An 11325-nucleotide genomic window follows, 5' to 3' on the forward strand; every position below is an offset into this window, starting at 1 on the left:
ATGTTACACTACCCTTACTTTTGTTGAAAACAATCAAATGAAAAATAATTAAATCAGCTGGCGTTACTTGGAGGGTTTTACAAAACTGATTTGTGAGGGGAAAGGGAGGGTAGGGGCTTACAAGGTGTGTGTGTGTCATGTTCATACACCTCTGCCTGCTGGAAAATGTGAGACTAGGCTTCTCTGGTAGCAAGGGAGTTGTGAGCTAAGTTTTTCTCATTTGAACTTGGTCCAAGTTTTAATTAGCACCCTCTTGGGTTGTGTGTACTGTCTATCTGGACACACCCATTTAACTCCCACTTTTATTTTGGCAGTCACATAACAAAAGGCAAGAAAATGAAAGGCAGTCCATATAAATGACACACGAATGCATGGATGTGATGTTTCTAAGTCCCTTTCCTACTTTTTGACAGCTGTGGTTTGTGGACAGATACTGGTTTTCAAAGAGGAAGATGTTCTAACATGCTGCCTTTCCCTGCTTTTCTCATCTGCTGAACTGCATTTTCAACACATGAAAAGTGCTTGAATTTATCATATTATGAGAAAATGGGAAAAAAATGTTGACATTTTATATTCCCTTCTAAAATGGCAGCTATTTTTCAAGCTTTACAGTTGAATTTCATTAAATTTTAGTCTATATTCCTTCCCTTACTTTCCACTACTCCATATAAATTTCCTTTGTCTTGCTTTCTACATGCAACTCTAGAAAACATGTTTTCCTAATACAAACATTCACAGTTTTTCTAATGCCTGCAAAATGTGATGCAATTGTAGTTGAAAGAGAGCAGAGCTCAAAAAATGGGAAGGCAAGGGTAAATACATTGCCTAGGATTAAAAAAAAGAGATGTAGTTATAGGTGGTCTCATTAGCCTGATTTATCAAGGTTCTCAAGCAGCTGACACTTCATAGTAGGGGAGGAAACAGAGCCAGCAGGTATAGCATGAGCTTGTCATTCAGAAGAACTGGGCTCAGTTCCTGCCTTATCATTGGTTTTTCCCAAGTCACTAGGAAAGCAGATTGCTCCCTTCTAATTCAAGAAAATACCAGTCCTTACCTTACCAAGCTGCTGTGAGGGCCGGGCAGTGGTAGCTGTGAGGTCTGATACAAGGCAAGGACAGCCCTGCAATAGATGGTGCTATTCCCACACTTCAGAATCAGGGTGTTTGTGGTCTTTCATCTACAAATCATGTGCTGAGAAAGTCTTGACTTTATTTTTTTTTCTTCTATGATATTCTCACAAAAAACCAAGATTATTAAAACATTTCCCCTCTCCTCTAGTAGTATTCAGCTTCCTTGCTTTGGGGTTTTTATTTGTTACCTACTATTATCTCTCCCTACAGCAGTTCTCCTCTACTAAATCAGGTCATTATTCATCTGCTTCCCCTCTCTCCATAAAGCAAGTAGAAGCTCATTCATTCCATTCAAGTATGGAAAATATATTTTCAAAATGCTAGTCCTAAATGCTACGTGTCAGAATCAGCTTAACTATTTGTATCAAATCCTTTGTTCAGAAGACAAAAGAACCAGCAAAGAGGATAATGGATTACCCACTGTCGTGTCTCATCTGAAGTTATCTAAAGGCTGCTTTGATAAGTAGAGTGAGAGTTGTTGGTGTGACTAATGTTGCACCATTATATTGCTATAACCTGTAAAATACAGAGATACCAGGATCATAAGAAATACTGCTACAAAGCGTCCAAAGTGGTTAACAACAGTGAAGGAAACACTGGCATCTAATCCATTACATATATTGCATTGATACAAAAAATTGATTTTTCTAGCTGGAGTGGGGTATTAGAAGTCTTTATACAAAACAGCTTCTTGTCCATGAGGAGTTACATGTTTTTAGCATAAGAGATTAATTTGATTAATATAGACAGACTCAAACAGAAACCTTATTACTTGGTTGTCTTGCAGACACTATAATAATATGTACCTCTGTCAAAGAATGTAGATACCAGCATTTAACAACAGAGATATTCAGGGTAATGGGCTGACCTCAGCTCTGCTGATTCCTGGCTGTAAAGGTGTAATTCCACTGGTCAGCCATTTCCTGAACAGTTACAACACAAATGGACTCATAGTACTTTAAGTAGCTCGTAAAAACATCCCCATTAAAACAAACAAACAATCAATCAAACAAAAAAATCAATCTAGTAATTTTTCAAAGACTTTGCCAAAAGCCTAAAAAGGATTTTGGTACCATCTTTGTCTTCCTTCTCCTGGTTAAAGAAACTGTGAAATACAATAGAAAGTGTTTAACTCAATTGGCCCAAAGGACAGAATAACATTAGTCAATTCGTCCTAATAGCTCTGTGCACTCTATGCTCTATGCATTTTCTTTCCCTGTTGAACATTGTGGAGTCTGAAACATCCACATCAGTCACAACCCTCTCAATATCTCCTTAGTACAAAGTGAAGAACCCAGAAATTCATAACAGTTTTTTTCATGGATTTTGTGTTTCTGCATTTAGCAAATTGCTTTTGCCCTAAAATTAATCATTGTTCTTAAATACTTGGAAGAAAAGAACAAGAAAAGTAAGTTTATGTATAAATAGTCTAAGAAATAGATTGTAGCAAAAAACTCCAGGAAATATTCATGGGCAAGAGGGTCAACAGAAGTTAAGCAGTGACCCCAAAGTAACAGCACATTATGGTTATCAGCTCCAATATACTGAGTGCAAAGGAACAAATTGATTTTTTTAAAGCTTTGAAAATTAAACCCACCACAGTAAAAGTGTATTATACATCAGCCAAAAAAAAAAAGTAAACCCTGCCATAAAAGCTAGTCAAGTAAAACCAAATATCACCACAGACATGGAAGGCAAGATTCTCTTCTTTTTATTTCAGATGATTCCTCCCTAGGGCTGTGATTCCCTAATTGCTTTATTGCTACCACTGATGGCAGGACTTGGCCTAGCTCTGGGGACCAGTGCAGTGTGACACTGCAGAACAAGCTTTCTCTTGGAAAAGGGGGAGTTGAGGAGAGAGTTCTGAGATGAAATAGAAGAAGAAATTAATTGAAAAATTTATTCTTAAATTAATATCATTTAAAGCCCCATTTCAATCTAATCACACATGTTCTTAAAATTTTAGGATAGAGTACCAAAAGCCAACATCTATGCCTAAGACATGTCCTATAGTATCGGCGCAGCAACTTCTCCTACACACAGCATGTATCACCCACCTCTAAATAACTTAAAACCAGGCATAGATTAGTCCTGCTTTATCAATCCCTTCATCTCAGAGCCACTATTCCTCCTTTTGCAGGGAAATCCAGACCCCAGTTCACCCTCTCTTGCAGGCTGTAAGATGTGTTAGCCTGCCAATGCCTTTTGCCCTGGGCAGTCTCCACATCTAGCTGCTTCAGCAGCTCTAGAGGCAGCTGAGATATCAACATCCATCACCTTTGCACAAGTTGGTTTTTGGTTTTTATAGCATCTGCCCCTCATTAGCTGCTTGGTCGAGGAAAAAGCAGGAGGAGTGGACAGGTGTTATTAACGTGTTCACTGCTGCACTGTGAAGTGTAAATGCTTCATCACAGTCTTTGGTAGTTCCAGCTGGTGTGACTGGGGGAAAGAAGTTTCTAATTGTCAGATAGAAGCTGTCTGAAAAGTTTTATCAGCTCCTTTATATTCTGCATGAAGATCAGCCTGTGCCCAAAATTGTAAAGTTAGCAGGAACAGAGAGTTTAAAATGGCATGATGTGGTTCACCTGCATTGGTACTGGTCTCAGCAGTCATTTCTTGAAATCAAATCTTCCTACATTTGCAGCTCACAAAGAAGTGTGTTTGAGGTTTGGAGAGAATGGTGTGGTAAAGATAAGTGTTAAGAAAACATGAAGTATATTTTATTTTTTTTAGTATTGCTCAGAAATATCAGTGCTAAAAGATCTCATTCTACTTTTTGATTGATTGCTGTGGTTATGAAAAACCAAACAATTTCCTCAGATCTTGGCTGTGCATTGATCATGTATTAAAAAAGCTGTCAGGGAAGTAATTGCATTTTAAGATGTATAAAGCATGTCCAAATTTGTGATTATCTGTATTAGTTCTTATGTGTCTGTATTCCAAGTTTAGAAATAGAACAAGAAGAAAATACATTTCAATTAACAAACCATCTTTATTCTGGGTACATGCAGGACCCAAAATATAACATTTGAGGGGGCCTATGCAGTAGAAAACCTGTGCTGAGCATTGTTCCTCATAAAATAACATGTAACTATATTCCAATTCTCTCCTTTCCCTTTATTAAATAATGTGCAGCACAATAATAATAAAAATAAAAGTCTGAATACTCAGGACTGAAAGTAAATAAAGTCAACTTTTAAATACTTCAATAAAATAATTTATTAGAAATACTGCTGAAAATGTATCTTAAATTGAATTTTTAATATATATATATATCTAGATGCCAAATACAGTTTTGTCTGCTGTAAGGATAGACAGATCTTGAATCTCTTCATACACAAATAAGCACTCCAGAATATGGTGGATTTTCTACAATAGGTTCAATTAATCCTGCATTGTGGGGCACTCTGCATATCCAGTCTCTGATAATGGGAAAGGCATAGACAAGTATACCTTGCATTGTCTGGGTTCTTATTTCCAGGTGGCAGCATGCTCTCACAGGCTACTTGTTATTTACTCAAGCAACACTTGCATCTCTAAGTTTCAAAGCTTTGGGAGGAAAAGTAAATTCTTTGTCATTTATTGCTACTAAGCTAGATCTTTATTCAGCTGCACCTACTGATGATGGCGTTAACTGAGGACATCAGGTTGATTAACCATGAGAACCTAGGGGAAGTGGTCTCTTACTGGTTTGTGGTCTTCAGCAGGCACTGGACTCAAAGGAGCCAAAGCAAAGCACTGTGTTTACTGCTCATCCTGTGGCATGTTCGGTCCCCAGCACATGGTCAGCTCCATCAGGACCTGCAACCACTTGAAAATGGGAGGCAAAGCTTATTAATCCCAAACCTGGCAGCAGTGGGCTGGAGCAAATCCCTGAGGACTCACAGGCAGTGTCCCAGTGGAGCAGGACATGCAATGAGTGAAGCACTGCTCTGGGGAGGTGTGGGGGAAGTCACCAACCAAGTCTCCCTATAAAGTAAATAAAGTAAGCTAGTTCCAGGAAGATGCTTTCCACCAGGCAGCACACTCAGGAGAAGCAAGCAAGCCTTGTGGTGAGAAGTACTGAGGGGAAAGGAGTATCTGCCTTCCCAGAGCCTTCTAGCCCTAGCCAAATTGTTCAATTTGAGTTCATAGCACGGAAGTCCCTTCCTAGAGCTGATTTTGGGTAATGAAATAACTTCCTCCAAATCTCTGATGGGGACTGTGTCTTGATGTCTGATTCTTGCTCCTGAAAGACATTTCTTCAGGTGATGAAGAAGGCATTTTATTTCAAGGGGTTAGTAATGAAATTTAAATGATGGATAAGACCCAGAAATTGACATTCCTATGCAGCAATCTCTTGCCTCTTGTCTGGCAGGGAACCTCACATTTACTCTAAAAATATGTGTTTTCAAGAGAATTTGTGGAGAGTGCATATAGCTTGCCCTTGCCTATGCACTTTTCTGGAAAATGTGTAGATACAGGGTTAACAGCTGTTTTGTTTTACCTCTCACTCCTTCCCACCAGAAGGAATAGGAAGTAGTCTAGGAATCCACATCTCACCATTCTGAGACAAATGCATGAACCAGCAGGTAATTTTCCTGCCCATATTTGTGAACACACATGTTGGCAAGGTTTCATCCTTCTATGAAGGGAAGTTCAGCATGAGCTGGTCACCAGATGGGTGCAGGGAGACTGAAGTTTTCACAGGTCTCAGGCAGGATATTTGACTTTACATACTTGGATGAAGTGGTCTGAATTATGTTGCACTACATGAAACTAAATCCTTACAGCTGGACAAGGGAGGGAAATCCTGACTTTTACTCTGCCTCAGCCCACATTTAAACTGAACCTCAACTACTGACTGCCCACCCAATAGTTTCATTATGGATCAACCATCTAATAAGGATATCCTAATGTTAGAAGCCTTTACATTCTTTAAATCATTATGAAAAACCTAAAAATTAAGATCGAATATCTAATTTTTTCACCAAACTCCCTGACAGAGTGCAGAGATCACAGTATGTTACCCAGGGAGAATATTTATATGGATATCTGTCAGTTCCAGGAATTATTAAGTCTTATTTCCACCTATAAAACTAATAAAAGGCATAGCACAAAAGTAGTATTGTTTTCAAAACCGAAGAAGATTTAGCTTCTTTTGTAGCTGGGCATTTCTCTTTCTTGCTAGTTGAATAGTATCACATTTTCTTTTAGGGAGGGGAAAAGAAGGAAATTCTTTTCCCCCCTCCTGCTGGGGCTGTAGCTGCTCGCATTTCCCTTGCTCTGTTCCCTCTCTGTGCTGGTCTTGCTGTGAGCAGTAGCCCCTTGTAAGCGCCCTGCTTCTTCCTCTGGTGGGAGCAGAGACTCAGGGGTTTGCAGGTGCAGCTTTGGAGCTATGCTAAGGCAAGAGATTTGTGTGCACAGGGGCTAGAGGTGGTTAGGGGAAGGAAAAGAGGGAAAGGAAGGGGGTTTTTGAGACCAGTGACTGGGCAAGAGGAGTCCTTTGGAGAAGCTGGAAGCAGCATTTGTGTTGTTAGGTTCCACAAGGCACACAAGGACGCAACAACCCAGGTAGTCCATTCTGACTCCCACATGCAAGGTGCACATGAGGTGCACACCAAGTGATGGGGGCTGCTGGTTCAAATGAAGAGGTTTAGGGGTGTGAGCTGGATGAAGGTGAGGGTAACTGTTGTGACAAAGGAAAAAAACTGTTCAGTCATTAAACAGTTAAGAACAGCTGCTTTACCCGCTCAGCCCTTTAGTGCTTAAGGCAGTTAGGAAGTAAATCACAGCAATGAAATTTAAAGATGTATTCCGGTAAAGCTCAAGCAAATACCTTCAGCAGATGCTTAAAAGTTATATGTGTGCTTATAAACATCACTGCATTTTCCCCTTGAACAGAACCAGTCTCAAATGACACTACAGTGTCATTTACTGTAGTTCCATTTCTAGCTTCATACCTAAAACTTAACTTGTGCTTCTCACCATTTCATGGCAATTAAAGAGAAGCTGATAGGCCTTCCAACTTTTAGGGGATTTAGTAAGACTAGCTAATATCTATTACTGCTTAGGAAAAACTAGTTTCATATAAGAACAGAATTTTGTGTTTCTGAGAAAGCATATTAATATTTTAGTAGTCTTATTCTATAACGCCTTTTGATGCGAAATTAATCCCACCTAAGAGTATCTATGATCATTCACATTCTTTAATCACCAATTAGTACATGATGCATTTTCTGATAATTTGTGTTGTCACTAATCACACAAAAAATAACCAAGCAACTGTGGCTATGGCTTGTGTTACATGGTTTGTATAATCTTGATTTTGGTTAAACTGCACTGGTATGACAGACATGACTAAAATGAAGCAAAATTTATATATTTTGCTGTAATGTGATCAGAGGAAGGCCTGCTAAGGCATTTCACTGGCATCCTTGTGTTAGCTTTAGAACCAGTATACCTGCTTTTTTTTAATCAATCACAATCATGTTGTACAAAAGTACACTAGAAACTGGGCTACTGAATGTGTAATTATATGTCTCACATAACTTCAAGGCCCTTTTTAACTGTTTTTTAAGGATTGCTATTAATGTTTAACAGCAACAATTCACAACTTTACTTCCCATTGAAAAATAATGTAAAAAATGTATGTCATTAAAAATGATTAATTTTATTTAAAGATTACTTTAAAGAACTACTAGTGAAACTGATTTTTTAAAATTAGGCTACTCTTAGAATTCAATTTAACACACACCCCAAAATACAATATAAATATTATATAACAATATAATATTTTTCATAGCATTTATATATAATGCATAAAATATATAAACAAGAATAGAAGATAGTGATATATCATGCACGTATAAAAATTAAAATTTATTTACAATTTAGATTGTGAGGATATTGTTAAAACAATTAATTTCACAGGTAGTTGTTAAATATATCAAGATGGAATATATCCTAAAAAAACCCCAGTGCCTAAATTTTTCTTCTAGAAAAGATATCTTTAGCAGTAGTGATGGCTTTCTAATTCTTTTTAAACTTATTCATGATTGTTAAGGTCAAGAGTTCCCAATGTGCAACACACTGTCCTTCAAGATGTCTCAGATCAAATATTTTGGGCATTTCCTTTGGGCAGTTTGCCATTGTTCTATTGGATTGGAAGTTACAGCAATTTGACTGGTATGTCTTTTAATCTTTTTTTTTCCCCCTTAGCTATTGAAAGCAAGTATTGTTGTATCTGTACTGCAGCTGAAGCAATTTTGCAATTGAAAACTTGCATGTTTGCCTTCTGCTTACACAATAATCTATTTTGATCCAGGGTTCTGTTGACTGCTGCATAAAGTAGCAAGTGCTATCCCCCCAAAAAAGTACAGCTTTAAGAGAATAGTAATACTTCTCTGTTATCTTGAAAAGACTGTCTGTGTGATTTATATTGCTGGCAGTGTATTAAATGTGTCATGTGGGTGTCAGAGAGGTACAAAATAGCTTCTGTTTAACAGGCTCCTCCTGTAAGTCTGTTCTTGGGTCCTCCTTAACATATTTACTTTTTTATCATAATATAAATGGAAATGTGGCATGAAGTACTTTTGCAGTGCACTTTAAATCTGTAGTTAATAATTTCCTAAAATAAAGAAGTTATAGCAATATGTACTCACTATTCACATATTATTAAGAACAGGATGTGTCATGAAACTTGAAGCTATGTAAAGAAAAATGGTTAAATGAAAAAGAATTTCTCCTTAGTGGGCTATTCCTTTTCTTCCCTCAAATGTTTCTTGAGGAATTTTAATTCACTACTTAAAGCACTCATTAAGCAAATTTTTACATTGCATGGTATTGTCAGTCTCTGGAATACTGTTGGTCCTTTGGGCATAGTTTCAAACAGATTAGGCCATTTTAATAGATTGAAGCCAAAACCAGAACCATCTGTCCCCATTCCTGTGTCTGCAAACCATGTTTCTCCCAAAAGTAAGAAGCAACCAATCAATCTTTTATTTTACTGCCTGCATTTGTCCACCCAGTCACCTGGGCCTTTCTAATGGCAACCCCATTTGAGGTGTACACCCCAAAAAGAGTGAATTGGGGCATTTATGATGAGTAAACCACAAAATACAGAGTAATTTTCCTTCATGTGAGCTATGCTCTTTTTATTCAGGAAAGAAGAATCTGCTAACAAGAATTCCATTTCAGACAGGGTACAACTATTCTTTCTAAATTAAAACTTACAGGGAATTTGAGTGTACCCAGTTAAAAAAACCCAAGCAAACAGACAAACAAAATTCCACATATTTTGTCGTTCTGAAGAAGATACCACTTTCATAAGCCATATTGATATACTATTAACATGTCTGTGAAAATTATTCAGAATTATAAATATTTCATTCTGTTAGGTTCTTGCCATTGGTGAAACAGAAGTTCTATACTCAATAATTCTGGTACCTGCACACCAAGTATGCATCCAGCTTCCAAAACTGTTTTTTTCCCCATTCTCCAAATTCTCTAACAGATTCACAGACCACAGAGGATGTTTGGAGTTGAAAGGGACCCACAAGGTTCATTGAGTCCAACTCCTAAGTGAACAGCCCACACTGCTGGTGCTACCAAGGGTCTTTCAATGGAACTCAAAGTCTTTAAGCTTCATTGAGCTGACTGTGTTGGTTTTGCATGGCCTGGTTTTTGGTAGCAGGGGGCCACAGAGGTGGCTTCTGTGAGAAGTTGCTGGAAGCTTCCACCATGCCTAGCAGACCCAATCCCTGATGGCTCTGAAGACTGCTGGCCAAGGCTGGGTCAATTAGAGATGTTGATAATGCCTCTGTGATAACATATTTAAAAAGAAAATCAAAACAAAGGAGGCACATTTTTTTTCCTAGCCAGAGAAGAGGAGGAGGTGAGAACATGTGAGGGAAACATGGAGACACCAAGAGCAGTGGAGAAGGAGGGGGAGGAGGTGCTTCAGGTGCTGGAGCTAAGATTCCTCTGCAGGCCCTGGTGTGACCATGGTGAAGCAGCTGTGCCCCTGCAGCCCATGGGGGTCCACGGGGGATGCAGAGATCCACCCACAGCCCGTGGGGACCCACAGGGGATGCAGAGATCCACCCATGGGGGAGGTGCCCATGCTGGAGCACATGGCTGCCTGGAGGAGGATGTGATCCAATGGGAGACCTGGTGGAGAGAGGGGCCCTTTCTTCCAGGCTGGAGCACCCTGTCCTGTCCACTGCACCCTGTGGAAAGAGTGACCCATGCCACAGCAGTTTTGGGAGGACTGTGTGCCCATGGGAGTGACTCACACTGCAGCAGTTTTGGGAGCACTGCTGCTCGTGAAATTGGAACCACCCCTGGAGAAGTCCACAGGGAACTGTCTCCCATGGGAGGGAGCCCATGGCCTCACAGGGGAAGCATTCTTCTCCCTGAGTAGCAGAGGAAAACCCTGGGTGATGAACTGACCAAAACCCCCATGCCCAGTCTCCCTACACTGTCGGTGGGAAGGAGGGAGGGGTTGGGGGAAGAAAAGGTGTTTTAAGGGCTTATTTTACTTCTCATTATCCTCCTCTGAATCTGTTAGTAATAAATTTACTTTGTACCTTTAAGATGAGCCTGTTTTGCCCTTGCAGTGTTTTCTCCTAGTTCTTAGCTCATGAAACCTTCATTAAATTTTTCTCCCACCTCTGCCCAGCTGTGGCAGGGGAGGGTGAGCGAGTGGCTTTCATGGGTGCCTGGTGTTTGGCCCATGTCAAACCACAACAGTGACTTTGAAGCCTAGGATTTTCTGACTAGAAGAATTAAAAGTAATGTCTAATCCTGTTATCTAAGCATGTCTGTTTTACTGGCAACTGGGGCAGTCTCTGTGCTGTTATAAAATTCTAGGGTAACCAGCTGACAATCAAAGTGATAGATGAGCTCCAGAACCATGCCACTTAGAAAAGTAAGTATATAGTTCTTATTGCAAATTCATACTGAAACAGCAAAATTTCAACACCAAACTTGTCTATCTTATTGTTATATGGTTACTTTGTTGTGTATCAAATGGAGGAGCATTAATTGCCTGCAATGAACTGCCCCTCTCCACCATGTGCCTTGTGTTCCATCCCGGGGGAGTATTTACTCAAGCAACAGGCAGGGCACAGCACTTACCACAGCAGATAGCATAGGATGATGGAGGAAAACAGCAAAGCTTCAAATGTCTCCGACAGCTTGATTTAGGGACAGA

Source organism: Molothrus aeneus, chromosome 1 (genome assembly GCF_037042795.1).
Source record: "Molothrus aeneus isolate 106 chromosome 1, BPBGC_Maene_1.0, whole genome shotgun sequence".
Taxonomy (NCBI): Eukaryota; Metazoa; Chordata; class Aves; order Passeriformes; family Icteridae; genus Molothrus; species Molothrus aeneus.